A 17,212-nucleotide genomic window follows, 5' to 3' on the forward strand; every position below is an offset into this window, starting at 1 on the left:
ACAATCTCTTCCTCCTCCTCCTTCTCCTCCTCCTCCTCCTCCTCCTCCTCCTCCTCCTCCTCCTCCTCCTCGCCGTCCCTCATCATTTCTTTATCCTCTTTCTTCTTCTTTACCTTCCTTACTCTCTCTCTCTCTCTCTCTCTCTCTCTCTCTCTCTCTCTCTCTCTCTCTCTCTCTCTCTCTCTCTCTCTCTATAGGTCTGTGTGTTCTGACCATATATGTAAATCTATGTATCTTTCGTTATTTCGTTGCAAAACTCTACGGTAAGAGCATTTCAGATTTCACTATCTCCGAGCATTTCCTCCGTCGATTCTCTCTCTCTCTCTCTCTCTCTCTCTCTCTCTCTCTCTCTCTCTCTCTCTCTCTCTCTCTCTCTCTCTCTCTCTCTCTCTCTCTCTGACTCACTCTTTCTCTCCGTTTTCCTCCTCTTTATTATTTCATCTTTTCCTTCTTCATTCCCTCCATCTTCTCTTCGTTCTCTCGATTTTCTGGCATTTCGTTAATTTTGTCTGTCATCTCTTTTTTTTAACCTTCATTCCTACCTCCTTCGTCTCTTATTCTATTATCCTCTTATTTCTCTGTTCCTTCATTTATCTCCTCCGTGCCATCTATTTTTATCATAATCTTCACTTTTCTTTTTCTCTCAGGCATTATCATTTATCTTTTATCCTTCCACGGCGTTGCTCAGTTTCCTGGACAATAATTCAAGTGCTTTTTATGTTCCTTCTTCACTTATCTTTCTTCCTTTCCCTTCTGCATTGCTTATTTTATTCTTTCCTGCATTTCATCACTTCTTTTCCACACTTTTCAACATTCCTACATTTCCTCTCCATATCTATCTGCTTACCTACCTATTTACCTATTTTATACCCTTTCTCTTTGCTTGCCTCCCTTTCTCGAGCTACCCCTCCCTCATTCTATCTACCTACCTACCTTCTTAAAAACTCTTGCATCTCCTCTTCCCTTTAATACCTAAATGCTTCTAACTGACTAACTGACTAACTAACTAACTAACTAACTATTTACCCACACACTACCTCTCTCCCTCCTCCTCTAGTATCACCGCCTCCCTTTCATACCCAATATTGCCACCCACCTACCTACCTACCCCTCTAACTACCTACCATTCTACCTCCCTCCCTCGCCACCTTCTCCCCTCCTTCCCCTTCTCCCCGATATTCCGGTGCAAATCATCCCGTGACAACTAAATGTGTGGAGTGTGTTCAAGCCTGGCAAAAAGAGGAGGGGAATAAATCGAAATAAATGGGGATGGACGGCAGGCAAAGAGTACGAGAGAGATAGCGGAGTGAAATAGGGGGATGGGAAGTGAGGTGAGGAGTGGATATTGGAGATGGGGGGTTTGATGGTGGTGGTGGTGGTGGTGGTGGTGGAAGGGCAAAGGAGTGACTGAAGTAGATGTGGGAGAAAAAGGTAAGTGGCGTATGAAGTTTTGGAAAGAAAGAAAGGAAGGAAGAAAGAAAAGGGTAAGAAGGAAGGAGAGAAGAAAGAAAGGAAAGAAAGGAAGGAAGAAAGGAAGGAAGGAGGGAAGGCAGGAAGGGAGGAAGAAAGGGAGGAGGGAAGGAAGGAGGAAGGAAAAACGTCAACATGTATGGGAAAAAATAATGAAAGAAAGAAAAGGAAAGAAAGAAAAAAAGAGAAAAGAATGAATAAGTGAGTGAATGAATGAATGAGTGAATGAAAGAAAGAAAGAAAGGAAGGAAGGAAAAGAAAAAAGAAAGAAGAAAAAACAGCGTAAAACAATGGATGAGAGAAAAATAAAATAAAAACATAAAAGTTAGGGAGAGATTTATAACAAAACGAAGAAAGAAAGAAAGACCACAACAAATGGAAACAAAAATCAAAAAGGAAAAACAGAACAGTTGATTGAGGACACACATACACGAACGTCCATGGAGAAAAGAAAAACAGAGGAAGGAAACAAAGCAATAAATTAGGGAGCTTTACAAAGGAAAGGAAACGAAGGAAAGGGAAGTGAAAGGAGAGGAAAGAAAAGGAAATGTAGAAAGAAAAGAAGAAATCACAACAATACGAGAGGGAATGCATGGGAAGGGAAGGGAAGGGAAGGGTAGGGAAGGGAAGAGAAAGGAAGGTAGAGGAACTGAAAGGAGGGGAGGGGAAGGGAAGGGAAAGGAAGGAAAGGGAAGGGAAGGGAAGGGAAGGGAAGGGAATGAAAGGGAAGGGAAAGAGAAAAAAGGGAGAGGAATGGAAAGGAAAAAAAAGGATTAGAAAGGAGAAGGAAAGGAAAGAAAAGAAAAGGAAGGGAGGGGAAGAGAAGGAAAAGAAGAGAAAGGAAAGGAAGGAAAAGGAATGGAAGGAAACGGAAAGGAAGGAAAGAAAAGGGAAGAGAATGGAAAAGGAAAGGAATGGAAAAGAAAGGAAAGGAAAGGAAAGAAAAGGAGAGGGGATGAAATGAATGGAAAGGATATGGAAGAAAATAGGATGGGAAGAAAAGAGGATGGGAAGGAAAGGGAAGGGAAAGAAGATAAGGTAGACGAAGGGAAGGGAGGGGAAGGAAACAAGAGAAAGAAGAGGGAAAGTGAAAAGGAAAGGAAAATCAAGAAAAGGGTGAAACGAGAAAGGAATGGAATGAAGGGGATGGAGGAAAAAGCAAAAATGCATATGGGAACGGAAGGAAAGGAATTTGAAATGTGAAACGAAAAACTGGAGACAGAGGGGTAGGAAGGAGGAGGTCGAGGTGGGAGGGGAAGGAGGCAGAGGGGCAGGTGGCCGAATGGGAGGGAGATCGAGGCGGTGGAGGAGGACGGGGCAGGAGCAGCGTCACCCAGAGGCAGTGTTAGTGAAATATTTACGCGCATATAAATCTCAGGCCGATGAATAAATCAAAACAGGCGCGCAAATATTTATCGAAAAACATACAAGGCTGAGGCATGACTCTGAGAGAGAGAGAGAGAGAGAGAGAGAGAGAGAGAGAGAGAGAGAGAGAGAGAGAGAGAGAGAGAGAGAGAGAGAGAGAGAGAGAGAGAGAGAGAGAGAGAGAGAGAGAGAGAGAGAGAGAGAGAGAGAGAGAGAGAGAGAGAGAGAGAGAGAGAGAGAGAGAGAGAGAGAGAGAGAGAGAGAGAGCATGAATACCTTACTTCTTCCAATGTATTCCTCTTGTATAACTTGTTCTACATAATGTCGTTTCAAGCTTTTAAGGAAAACTGAATCGATGACGAAACTAACCTTTTTTGGAATCAGTATTTCTTAGTGGGTCTGATTTGAAATATTGTAAAAAAAAATATTACATGCAACAAGACTCGTTAACAGAAAGGAAGAAGGAAAGAAAGGAAAGAAAGTAAAAAAAAAGAAACAAAGAAATAAAGAAACAAAGTAAGAAAGAAAAAAAAAGAATATAAGAGACAAGAGAAAAAAAAAAGAAGTAAAAGAAAAGAAAAGAAATGAGGAGAAAAGAAAGAAAAGCCAAGGCGAAAAAGAAAAGAAGAAAAATAAGAAAAGAAATGAAAAAAAGAAAAACGAAAGAAAAAGAAAGAATGAAAAGAATAGTAAACACCAAATCTCGAAATAGTCTACGGCTCTGCGCTATATTTCGCTTCCATTTTTGTCCTAACTCAAGTAATAATAACTAAGCGACTGCTCCGTTGAAAGCTCCTAATACTTACTTCCAAAACTCCTTAAAAACTGAAGCCCTCGAAGAGCATATGCCACGAACTAGATTTCTTTGCCCGAAAATTGAACGCCAACAAACTTTTTCCTCAATGGATTCATAACATAAAGAGGCTTTTGACGTGGCCTACACCGAACAGCTTCTACTAATTCAAGAACAATTTAACAAGGGAAGGGAGGGGAAGGGAAGGAAAGGGAAGGAAAGGAAAGGAAAGGAAAGGAGAGGAAAGGGAAGAGAATGGAAGGGAAGGGAAGGGAAGGGTAGGGAAGGGAAAAGAGGGGAGGAAGGTAAAAGGAAACTTCATATGGGAACGGAAGGAAAGGGAAGGGAAGGGAAAAATAAGACAAGGATGAGATGAGAAAGGAACGGAGGGAAGGAAAGAGAAAAAAATTGCATATGGGAACGGAGGGAAAGTAACTGAAAAGGAGACAGAGGGGGAGGAGGGGAAGGAACTCGAGAGAGGGAAGGTGAGGAGGCAGAGGAGAAGGAGGCAGAATAGGAAGCGGAAGTCGAGAGGGAGCAGATCAAGGGGAAGGAAGACGACGGGTGGGGGCCCAGAACCGAACGTGTAGGCGTGTACCCCGTGTTCGAAATGAGGTCTGACGGGAGTTTCTAAAAGCACCATAGTGATCTTCCCGGTGCAGAAAGTTCCCCCCTTACAGGCCTACAAGCTATGATGGTCGCCTCGAGTTCTATTGATGGCGCTGCTCTGCCTTTGACGCTCTCTATGCCGCTGGGTTCCAATTTAGTATTTGCTCAGTTCAGTTTGCTGTTCTTTGTGTCCGTTGATTATCATTATTATTTTTTTTTCTTGGTTAGTTTTACGAGGTTTCTGCTTAACGTTTCATAAGTTTACGAAGCGTGGTGGTGTTTTCGTTTTCTATTTCAAGTTTAGTTTCATGGAGTTTCTTATTTTCCATTTTCTATATATTCAAGTTTAGTTTCGTGGAGTTTCTGCTTATAAGATTTCATGAGGCAAAGATTTCTCGATACGAGGTCTATGAAGCAAAATTATTTACTTCTGCACCCGAGTTGAGGATGATATATAAACTGCCATTACCAGGAGCGTGTAAACTGACCCTTGCGAATGAGTGACGCCTGATAGTACTCTTCTGTACACTCACTTCAGCTTTTGCGGAACTTAAACAAATAGATAAATGAATAAGTAAATACAACAATATAAGAGGCACCTAGTAATAGATAACACATGTCGGAAAACAATAAATAACTATAATGCATAAAATAAATATTTGCAGACTATTGTTTTATCTTCGACCTTTCGCACCTTACAGAAGTCTCGCGGCCTTGACTCGCAACAGACAGAAACATACCCAATAGCACATATCCCTCTCGTTAGTCTACTGTACACTTCGAGTTTTGTGCCTTGTCTGTACGCAGTAGGTAAGGAATTTGTACTAAATATATCCAAGAGAGAAAGAGAGAGAGACAGAGACAGGTTGAATAGAGGAAAGAACAAAACGAAGAGGGAGAGGCAGGCAGCTCGAGGCCCGGTCACACACGCGGCCCCGCGTATAACACAGCGAGGCATGGGGACACACATATACAAGTCTGACCCGCCTCGTCCGCAAAGCCAATGCCGCGCACGCGCTCCCTCACATTCCAGGGGGGCGGAGGGGGCGGTGGGGCTGGAGAGCGAGAAGGAGGGGCTGGAGGGACGGGTGGGGGCACAAGGAAGCACGCACACGAAAAACACCGACAGATGCAGATATACGGACAGACAGACAGGCACACAGACAGTCAGACATCCAAAAACACACACACACACACACACACACACACACACACACACACACACACACACACACACACACACACACACATTTATACCTTTAATAGTTACACAGGAAATACTTATATATATATATATATATATATATATATATATATATATATATATATATATATATATATATATATATATATATATATATATATATATATATATGTAATTTGTGTACTGCTAATTACCTTCATTATATTTTCATTGCTATGATTACGAGCTTTTTATGTTTCTCATTAAGGTAATTGGATTTCTCGTGTGATTGATTAGAACTGACTTTATGTATTTTTGTGATGTATGTTATCACTTATTTTCTTTTTTTCTTTTTTTTGCTTTCCTACTCTTTCGATTAGGAGGAGGAAGAGGAGGAAGAAAACAAAAAAAAAGCGGCTTCCTTTATTGTAAAAAAAAAAAAACTATGAATATTTTCCAGCTAGGGGACGGAAGCGGAAGGAGACGGCGAGCAATTTAGTGGACACTCCGGCGGGACAGGCGACGAGGGCAAGCCTGTTACCTGCCGCCGAGAAAGACTCAAGGGGCGTCCAAGGCAGAGGTGAGGTGTTGATGGCCAGGTACACAGCCAACGTGAAGGCCGATGGGTTGTGACGACGTGGTGACGGCAGAGGACGAGGACGAGGAGGAGGAGGAAGAGGAGAGGAGAGGAGAGGAGAGGAGAGGAGAGGAGAGGAGTGAAGGAGGAGGAAGAAGAAAAAAGAAAGAGGAGGCAGTGGGGTTGAGGAAGAATAAGAAGGAAAAGAGCAAGAAGAACACTAAAATAATATTGTTGCTAAAAATTATTGGCTGGGATGTTATGAAAACCCGAGTATTTCAAGTGTTACCGGAAGAGGAAAAGAAAGAAGAGAAGGAAGACGAGGAAGAGGGGGAGGAAGAACAAGAACAACAACAACGAGATGATAATGTTGCAAGAAAATATTGGCCATGAAGTAACAAAGAGCCAAGAAGTATGTCAAGTGTTGCCGGACCCAACGCTGCAACACCTCGCTCGCTGCCCACAATCTGCTCGCCGCAAGAAACATGACCTCGAGAGCAAATTGATCCCGAGAGACTGCCGTGGGAGCGCCAGTCAGCAACTCCTCCCCCTCTCTCTCCCTCTTCCTCTCCCTCTCTCTCCGTCTTCAGGAACACCAGACGCCTCTAGAAAGCATTATACGTGTTAACTAAATTACTATTGGTCACCTCACACGTAATATCAAAAGGATAATTCAGTCTTAGGTTATTTAGTATATACAATGTTCGAAATCAGATAGTATACAAAAAAAAATATTACGTAGTTTCTTACCAGACTTCCCACTTTTCGAATCCTCTACTTCTTCTTGTTCTTCTTTTTCTTCTTTTCTTTCTCTTCTTAAGTTCTTTTCTGCTCCTCCTTTTCTCCTACTAAACTTCCTCCTCGCCTCCTTTTTCACGCCTCGTCCAACACCCTTTCATAACGATCATTGCGAAAACACATCAGTTCTACCCACACTTACTAAGGGGGGGGGGGGGAGGGGGGGAGGGGGGGGTGCGAGGAAGGATGGGGAAGGAGGAGAAAGGGAGGAAGAGAAAGAGAAGGAGGAGGAGGAGAGAGAAGAGGGAGAGAAAAACAACAAGGAAAAGCTCAAGAACAGGAACATGAAGAACAAGAACAAAATGGGGCTAGAAAAATAAACAAAGGAATACGACTAAAAACGATCATAAAAGTACGGAAGAGAAATTGACGAAAGGGGGAGGAGAGAAACGTTCAGAAGGAGGAGGAGGACGAGAAGGAGAAGGAGGAGGAGAGGGTAGAAGGCAGTGAAAGAGGGAGAGAGAGAGGGGAGAGGATAAGGTTTTGTGGCGGAAGGAGAGGAGAGGAGAGGGCAGGAAGGACAGTGCGAGGGAGGGAGGGAGGAAGAGGACGAGAGAGGGTAGGCAAGAGAGAGTGGAAAGAGAGAAAGGGGGTTAGGGTGAGGGGGGAAGAGTAAGAGAGGGAAAGTGAGGGAGAGTGGAAGGAAAGAGGAGGGGGTAGGAAAGAGTAGAACAGTATGAGGTGGGGAGAGGACGAGAGGGAAAGTGGAAAAAGAGAGAGGGTGATAGAGAAGGGTGAGGCAGTGAGGAGCGGGGGAAGGGGGGGGAAGGGGAATGGAAGGAGAGAAGGGGGTAGGAAACGGAAGAGGGCGAGAGAGGGTAGGCAAGGGAGAGTATGTGTAAGGTCTTCGACGTGTGATAAATCGTCTCTTACCCAATATTTCCTATGAGGGGATTAATCACACTCCCTTCGCCGCGACTCGAGTGACTCTCAAAACAGCTCATAAAGGGCGCGCCGAACCGAGTAGAGCCCAAATATGAGACGAGCGACACACACACACACACACACACACACACACACACACACACACACACACACACTCACTCACCGCCGGCCCGCAAACCAGCCCGTGAAAACTTAATATATCTCAACGCCGTGATATATTGCAGGACATGTTATCTTGTTATCCAATCTCTCTCTCTCTCTCTCTCTCTCTCTCTCTCTCTCTCTCTCTCTCTCTCTCTCTCTCTCTCTCTCTCCCCCCCCTGCATGTGGTGTAATGGATGGATAAATTAACATGAATAAGAATGCAAGCGAACACTCACTCATCAGCGGCCGGTTTTCCTCGGAGGCCAGAAGGAGCGCCGCATCCAGAGGCCGTTGGAGTCTTAAGATGCCCTCGGGTTCTGATGAAGAGATGCGCCATGTTACTAATGTATCAAAGTTACTGAAAATATAACCGCTCTTCTCATTGTAGATACATATATTCTCAGGAAGGAAGTAGTATTTTAACTCTAACAACAAATACAGCATCTGCAACAAATGAAAATGTAGGAGGAGGGGGAGAGGAGGAGTGGGCAAGACCAGCCTGTGTGTAGCTTCATCGTTCGTCACTTCGCCGGCTGGTAAGCGGGAGGAAGAGGGAGTGAGAAGAGGGGGAAGAGGAAGGAAAAGGGGGTCAGAGGCGGTAAGGAAGGAAGGAAGGAGGGCTACCAGGCATCCTTCTCGCATTACCACGTTCATTTTCGTATTACCAGCGGCCGCGTGCAAGAGGAACTGGTATGCGAGTGTGCTGCGAGGGGCGATGGATCAGGCCGCGCCTTCTTTTCCTCCTCTCCCCGCCTTTGTTTTCTCGTAACGTCTTCCTCGCTGCTGCTGCTGCTGCTACGCGTCTTGTCAGAACTTCGAATTTAAATGTTTGCCTTCTTTTTTACAGCAAAGGACTCAGTTCAGGGGCAAAGACAAGAAAGAAAAATATTACGTCATTATCACTATCATTCTATCACCATTAATCACGTTTCTCACTTTATCATCATTATCACTATCATCCTATTATCCTTTACCACGTTCTTTCGCGCCATTAAGTCAATACGTGTTCGCCTTGTTCCCTTCACTCCCCGACGCTCTCTGCCCAAACTGTTGCTGCATGTCTCGGCATTTTTAGCCCCTCATTGGCCATTCTCCGCGGCCCTCTGCCCTTCGTTTCCTGGAGAAGTTTGCCGGCAGCGGGGCGCGCAAACCTGCCAGGCAACCCAAGTGACTAGTTTAGGATATCCGCAAGAAAGAGCCTTCAAGTGGAGCAGAGGTGAGGCAACAACAGCCACAAAGAACAAAAAGACAAGTTTCTTTTCTCTCTTTTAAGACTTATTCGTGCGACATCATTTAGTGTTTTTATCTAGCTATCTGTCTATCTATCTATCTGTCTATCTCTCTATGTCCTAGCGAGTGCGAAAATAAGAAAATATGTACTTGGTGCCGAGTTTGATGATATAGCTTTGTTGATAAGCGATGGTGGACCACTAAAATTGTCACGTTTACCATAACACTAAATTACTATTGTTCAGATGCAGCTAAACAATACACGAATTCAATGACATTCAACTAACCATACGTCCATACAACCATCATCATAAACAACAGCCATTAATAAATCCCGGAAAGTAGGGGCTTGTTGGGGAGAATCACGTCATTATTTATGAGGGAAAAAAAGCCAATTTCCGAAGTTGTTGAGGCAGATAACGCATTCCTCGATAATGATTTATTAATAAGTGTTGCAATTTTTAACAAAACACATTCCGGCATGGCAACGGTCATGGCGGGACAAAATATATAAAACTGGTTCATGAAATATATATATATATATATATATATATATATATATATATATATATATATATATATATATATATATATATATATATATATATATATATATATATATATATATATATATATATATATATATATATATATATATATATATGCATACACACACACACACACACACACACACACACACACACACACACACACACACACACACACACACACATACGGATAGATACAGACAGATTTGATACATGCACACATACATACATACATGCGGACTATTACGCGTAACTCAATTTTATGTGTGTTATTGTGTTGTTATTTTGGGGTTCCAAGTTTCAGTCATGTTTTCCGTGTGTATATTATGGCGTAGTTCATAAAATGTTAAGGGTCTCCAGCCATGCACAATGTCATAGCCAGGCCGGTGCACATCCATACATACAAGTTTATACATGCACATGGTATGATAAATGGATAAATTTGTAGCTATTTTCGCATACATTTTTACATTCATACATATATACATACATACATACATACATATAATCGTGCATAGGTTTAGCCATCCATCTATCTATACATGCATATATTAAAAATTATTCAGTCATACACACAAACAAACAGATATAGATAGACAAAGATAGATTGGTAGAGTGATGGATAGAGAGTGACAGATATGTAGATGGATTGATCACACTGTCTATAAACGTGCAGACAAAATAAATATATACAAACATACACGCAGAGACAGAGAGATAAAGATTAACAGGCTCCCTAGAGGAATTAATGATTTCACTAAGCGAGGAGGATTCACTTTCTCTTAATAACTGAACACGCCTGAAAATTATACCGCCCTCCTAATCTTCCTTCTCATTTTTCCTCTCTTTCAGCATAACATTTCCTTTCCTTTTCAATTAACTGCCAACGTTCTTACTCTACATTACACGAGATTATACCATCCTCCTCTTCTTTTTCAATTTTCCTCTCTTTCAGCTAAGCATAATTATTCTCTCCTTTTCAATAAACTGCCAACATCACCCTTCCTCTACATAAGATATTTGTCTCACTGTTAATATGACCATGCACGGCATTATCAATCTCTTTTATCTATTGTCCAACTCAGCTATGAAGTCAGTTTCGGCGGGGCACATTCGGGTAGTCCCCTGGCAATGTATACAGAATATTCGATACACAATATCAAATAGTACGTAGATAACATATGAGGAAGAGGGTGATGTATTGGAGGTGATGGGGCAGCGCTGTGTTGAGGCTCGGGCCCCACCCAAACTGACTACGGCAGCCACGCGTACATCTCTTATACTAATACACAGCTTGCCACAGCCCTCTTTCGTGTCTGGGGGGACCATCCACGTGTAGATTTTCAGGGTATGCATGCTTCTACACACTTATGCCCCTGTATTGTCTGTCAGACGGACGAGTGATGGGGAGTTTGTTTCATCAGCTCTCCTACTCAGTCTGTCCAATTTGTTCGGCTCCTCCGCGTCCTTACATCACTTCCTCTTTTCTATTTTCAAGGTATGCATATTTCTACGCCCTCATGTTCCTGTATGAGTGATGAAGAGTCTGTTTCATCAGCTCTCCTCCACCTACTCAGCCTTTCCAATTTGTTCGTCTCCGGGTTGTTGCATCACTTTCTCTTCTCTGTTGTCACTCCCAGAACCCTGCTCGAGCCCTCCCCACGCTTAATGCGCGCCTCGCCCTCTCACTCAAGCAACCCGACAAGCAAGGCGCGTTACGTTCACATATTTGAATATATTCCGTTCACGATTCGAGTTAACGAGTTAATCTACTTATCCCTTCATCCTTTACACAGGAACACTCTTACAAATTACCGAGAAGACGTAGCTAGTCTGAGGGTGAGGGTTGATGTATGTGTTTGTATGAGTGTATGTGCATAGGAAGATAGATAGATAGATAGAGAAATAGATAGACAGATAGATACACACAAGGTTAATACTTTTTTACCCATACATATTCAGCCATTCGTCGTTAAGGTCTCAAATAATAACACAAGTTCGTCAGGGAGTAGCACCCTTTCAACCAGCATTCGTAGCACGGTAAATAACTACTGAAAATTAAGCTGAAGTGTGGATATGTACTATTACAACATTCTTTACTTTTGGGAATTGTTATTCTTATACTTTAACCCGATATTCCAGAGTACAAATAGGAGAACATACATACATACCCTACCTGAATTCAAAGTACCGAGTCGGTATTGTCAGACACTTCCGACGCTCACATCAGCTCTTTTCAAAGGCCGATAAGGAAATTAATCTGGTTTTCATGAGGAGTTTTTCACATTCATGGTACAGAAGAAAGGTCACACTACCAGCCGGGTCATTAAGCTACCCCTGAAAATGCCCAAAACGCCTACCAAAGCCTTGTCAAATGTGTGTGCTTGGGCGCCGTAGTGTTCAAGAATAAGGCCCTTGATTCAGAAGCGACACGGCCATTCCTGCAGTATAGTCTTCTTTATACACAGTTGTCGCAGGTTCACAAGTGCTCGGGATAGGAAACGCTCTGTACCAATCCTGCAGCTTTAGAGAGGCGACCTGACAGTCCCCCTTTTCCGTGCAAGTCGCGGGGGAAAAATGGGAGGAAGGCAGGCAGTTCCAGAATCGAAAAATATCATATACCTTCTCGGCGTACAAAGTCTGCTTCCATCAGATTTGGTCGTAGGCACTTTTCCCAACACCCGCCGCCGCCCCCGTCCCCTCCCTCCCTCCAGGGGTAACATGGTGCTCCGGCGGGGCTGGCGTACTGTCAAAATTTGTTCCCCTCCCTCCGTCCTTTTGTCATTGTTGAGATTCACACGCCCGTGCCTAAAGCCGACTTTCCAGAGCAGTGTTTTGGCTGGTCCGGAATCGCAGCATAAATTCACACCATGCTGACATTAAGATCAACATATATTTTACAGTAGAGAGTAATGATAATAGTAAAAAATAAAGAGCCGTAGTTAATAGTAATAGTAAAGAGGAGTAAAAAGTCTTTGTTGTCCCCTACAGTAAAATCGCATTATCGTTTTGATTTCGGGTGCAATATAAATGAATACCAGACCAAACCAACAGAAGGAAGCACATAAAAGAGTCGTTTATTTACCTGTCCTGTTGCAAATCACACATGTTGTGCATTCAAGTTAAGAAAAATGGTTGATTCGTTCATAAATTCAACTCGTGAGGGATTTCGTCAGTAAAAGCGTTGCTGCCCTTATAAATTTCTCCCGATAAGTCACTCGACGACGGGCAAAGGACGCTGTTCCTGAGATTGATCTTTCACATCACAACACACCGAATACACGACGAGGATTTTACTGGTTGATTTATTAAGGTATATTTCATGGCGCCGCAACTTCGAGGGGGCCTTCTAAAAACTGGGCTAAAGTGAACGAAAGAGCTCACACCCCATGATTCCACATATTGCCTTGATATTTTCCACTCCACACCCGTCTGATTTACACTCCACAACCTCGCCTGCCAAAAGCCGCAAGTGTTTATCCTCCAAAGAACAAAGGGAAAATGCTGCCCACGTCAGTCTGCCCTTCCAGCCTGTTCACGTGAAAGCTGTCAGTGTGAGGGTCAAAGTTCGACAGCGGGGAAAAACAAGCTCGCCGAGGCCAAACAGGGTGGTGAAAAGGTGAAGGGAAGTTATGAAATAGAAAGAAAATTAAAAATAAAAATGAGAGAGGAAAGAAAAGGAAAAGAAAGAATGTAATAACTGTCGATAAAGATGGACATACACAGACAAATATTGAGACAGACAGACAGACACAGATAGAAGGAAAGACAGAAAGAAATCCCCTCACACAGTTATGAAAAGAAAAAAAGAAAAAAGAAAAAGAATTAAACAGAAAGAAAGTAATGAATGTCGATAAAGATGGACATTCACAAACAAATAAAGACAGACAGAAAACAGACACAGATAGGGGCAAATACAGAAAGAAATCCCCCTCCCCTCACACACACACACACACACACACACACACACACACACACACACACACACACACACACGCACGCAACAGTCTCTACAAGCTATGGTATGAGATCACCATCCTAGTTTCTTATCTTCTTTATTTTTTATGAGGCCCATCGTTTCCAAAATACAGCTTCTCACAAAGTCCTCAGATCCATGATAGAGGAGTATGTGTATCACGTTGCCATCATCTACTATGGGTTCATCGTCTCTGGCCAGCTCGAGAACCCTGAAATCCCCGCGGCGCCTTTGTGGATCAAGGCTAGTCCTCCATCAGTCTATGTATGGCTTGTGATGTGCCCTCCGCCAGCAATCACCCATCCCACGGAGCACCTGAAGCTAACCGTACTTATCTTCGCCCTCTTTGGTACCTAATATATGTACTAGAGGGCGATCTCTCTTCCCCGAAATTGACTTCTCTTCTGGCCTCTCACTCTGTTTACTTTTGGTGGAGCAACGTCTAGCGGGCCCTTTTTGTTCCTGTTTTTTTTTCTTTTTTTTTTTCACTTGAGCTGCCTGCCTCCCTTGCTGCAAATAAAACAACAACGTGGATTGCACATAATGACTAGATTTTACTTCTTCGTTAACATGCATGTACTTCAGATTACGAAAATTTCGTCAATTGATATTATAGACTTTGATTACCACATATTGCAGATGTTATGTTAACTAATACAACTAACTGATGCAAGGTGGGCGCCAGTAGAATACCTAAAAGTCGAGTAACATGGTCCCCTCTACACTAACAGGCAGCCTGGTATCACAAAACCATACATTGTATACGATATGTTAACAAATATTACTAACTGATGCAAGGTGGGCGGCAGCGACATCCTTGAAAGCCGAGCACCACTGCCGCCCCTACACTAACAGGCAGCCTGGTATCACGTGTTTCCAGGGCAGCGAGCCTTGTCTGAACACCTGTCCCCTTGTTTACCCGCTAGAGTCCTGCCCGCGCCGAGTGAACCCTGGCGGTACACAGCGTATCTGCCAATTAAGCACCTCCCCTTCCCGCCTGCCGTGTTGTAGCTGCTCGCCGCCACAGGTCACTGGAGCCTTTGTCCCCCGCCTCCCGACACCACAAACCACCCGCTGGCCAGGTGAACCGCTTCGTTACACCCCGTGGGAGCTTTGTTTGCCGTCGCTGCTGAAACACAACTTGCAATCACGAGCGAGGTGTCACATGCGGCGGCGGAATATTGATGTGACGCGGCCTGGGTATGTGTTACCTTTCATTAGCGCCCCGCAGAATGTTCCACGCACCGTCGCACCTAATGTCTCACCTTGCTAGCCATTCCTTCTCGCTGCCTTTACTCCCCTTCACCCTCTCTCCCAGTCACGACGTCGTCCCTGCCCCCTGCCCTGGTGTTTTTGTAGCGCCCGTTCCGTCCCTTTCCCTTCCCTTTGTCTCTCCCCGCTGCGTTATTTGTCTTTGCTTCACAATTTCCCACACCTACACGAACTACAACCTATATAATGGATCTACACCGTCATTCCTGTATTACTCCTCCACAAGCCTCGTTCGCCAAGCCAAAAATCGTTGAAAAATTAGTCTAACTTCACAATGTCTTTGCTTCATGATTTCCCAGAACTAAACATAACGGATCTACACTGTGTCATCCCTGTATCACTCCTCCACACCTCTCGTTAACCAAGCCATAATAGAGGAAAAAATGGTCGAACATTACAATATTAAAAAATTCGTGTCCCCGCTGTGGGCGCGCCTTCCGGCCTCACGCCAAGCCTCCCGCCCCGCGCCTGACCGTGACGGACGACCCGCGACCCGCCCATACGTCACACCCGAGGAAGAGCTTTTAAAGTTTCATAGCCAGACCCGGCGATTCCCCTCGTGGTTGACCCCCCCCTCCCCCCCCTCCGTCCTCCCACTGGTGATAGTCCCCCTTTCCCTCCTCTACCCTCATCCCCCTTTCCTTTCCATTTTCCTCTTTCTCTTCCTTTCCCATCCTCCCCCTTTCCATTTTCCTCCGTCGCCTTTTCCTCCTCTCCCCTCCTCCACCCCCTTCCCTTCCTCACCCCCTCCTGCCCTTTCCCTTTCCATCTTCCTCCTATTCGTTTCTCTCCTCTCCCGTCCCTTTCCATCTTCCTCCTTTCACCCTTCCCTTTCCATCTTCTTTCTTCTCCCCCTTCCCCTCCTCCCCCCTTTCCCTTTCCATCTTCCTCCTTCTCATCCTATCCCATCCTCCCCGCGGCTGTCCCTCGCTTCCCGCCGTTGCAATCACTCTCTCCCTCCTCACATCCATTCTTCTGACACGTACCCAACCAAGTCCTGCCGCCTCCGCTACCACGGTGTCTCCTTTTTTTCTCCCGTGTCTACTACTGTTGCTTTATTGTGTATTGGTCTCTACTTCATTAGATTCTTAACTTCATAACCTCTCACTCTTTCTCCAGCATTCTTTTTGGGGACACATCTCTCTCTCTCTCTCTCTCTCTCTCTCTCTCTCTCTCTCTCTCTCTCTCTCTCTCTCTCTCTCTCTCTCTCTCTCTCTCTCTCTCTCTCTCTCTCTCTCTCTATATATATATATATATATATATATATATATATATATATGCATGTCTATCTATCTATCTATCTAGTATCTGTGTCTCCACCTTTTGTTGTCCATTGTTCTCTACTTCATTTGATTTTTACCTTCATAACCTTTTACTTTCTTTAGCTTCCTTTGGGGACTCGCTCTTTCGATCGCTATCTCGCTCTCTATCTATCTATCTATATCTACACTGTAAAAAAAATCTGTTGTTTTTACAGAACTTTTCCCGTAAACACCAACAGGAAATAACTGTAACCGAGAATACAGATACGACTGTTATATGTGACATGCATTTTGCGATGGCTTGATTTTCTTGATTGAGGCTTTGTTAACATTTGGAATGCAATACTGACTGTGTGCTGAGACACGAATACCCTTCATATTATCTAAATAGTATTTTATCATGATGGAATGAAATAGATAAAATACTGTAATTCGAAATACATGGTGACTGTAAATGTTGCAATTTTTTCTTCGTTGCTAAGCGGTTGTCTTCGATGTAATGCTTCATGAAATACTTGGAACGTAATACTTTTTCGTTGCTGATGCACCAATAGCCTTGAATATACGTTTTAAGTGTTTTTTCATGTTATTTGCCATGCATATTGCTTATTGTGACTCCTGGCATCGATACTGATGCCGGGGTGATGAACCTTTTGGTGGATAGGGGAAGGGTTTGTGATGGGACTGGTGGATAGGTGAATGGTTGGTGATGGGACTAGTTGATAGGGGAAGGGTAGGTGATGGGACTGGTGGATAGGGGAAGGGTAGGTGATGGGACTGGTGGATAGGAGAAGGGTAGGTGATGCTGCTGGTGGATAGGGGAAGGGTAGGTGATGTTACTGGTGGATAGGGGAAGGGTTGTTGATGGGACTGGTGGATAGGGGAAGGGTTGGCGATGGGACTAGTGGATAGGGGAAGGGTAGGTGATGGGACTGGTGGATAGGGGAAGGGTAAGTGATGGGACTGGTGGATAGGGGAAGGGTTGGTGATGGGACTGGTGGATAGGGGAAGGGTAGGTGATTGGACTGGTGGATAGGGGAAGGGTTAGTGATGGGACTGGTGGATAGGGGAAGGGTAGGTGATGGGAATGGTGGATAGGG

General features: G+C 44.1%; 1 long non-coding RNA gene across 2 annotated transcripts in view; it reads right to left on the reverse strand.

Annotated features, from left to right (window-relative positions):
- Window positions 1–17,212, reverse strand: part of LOC126996607 (uncharacterized) — a 112,957-nt gene that overhangs the window by 69,493 nt on the left and 26,252 nt on the right. The window contains exons 3-5 of one of the 2 annotated variants that reach the window (XR_007751296.1): window positions 8,061–8,141; window positions 6,748–6,889; window positions 5,832–6,602 (exon numbers count right to left, since the gene is read on the reverse strand). This is a non-coding gene — a long non-coding RNA (uncharacterized LOC126996607). Of the gene's footprint in view, window positions 1–5,831; window positions 6,603–6,747; window positions 6,890–8,060; window positions 8,142–17,212 lie in introns of those variants that run through there. The other variant, XR_007751297.1, reaches the window with a different exon arrangement.

The sequence above is a fragment of the Eriocheir sinensis genome, chromosome 10 (genome assembly GCF_024679095.1).
Source record: "Eriocheir sinensis breed Jianghai 21 chromosome 10, ASM2467909v1, whole genome shotgun sequence".
NCBI lineage: Eukaryota > Metazoa > Arthropoda > Malacostraca > Decapoda > Varunidae > Eriocheir > Eriocheir sinensis.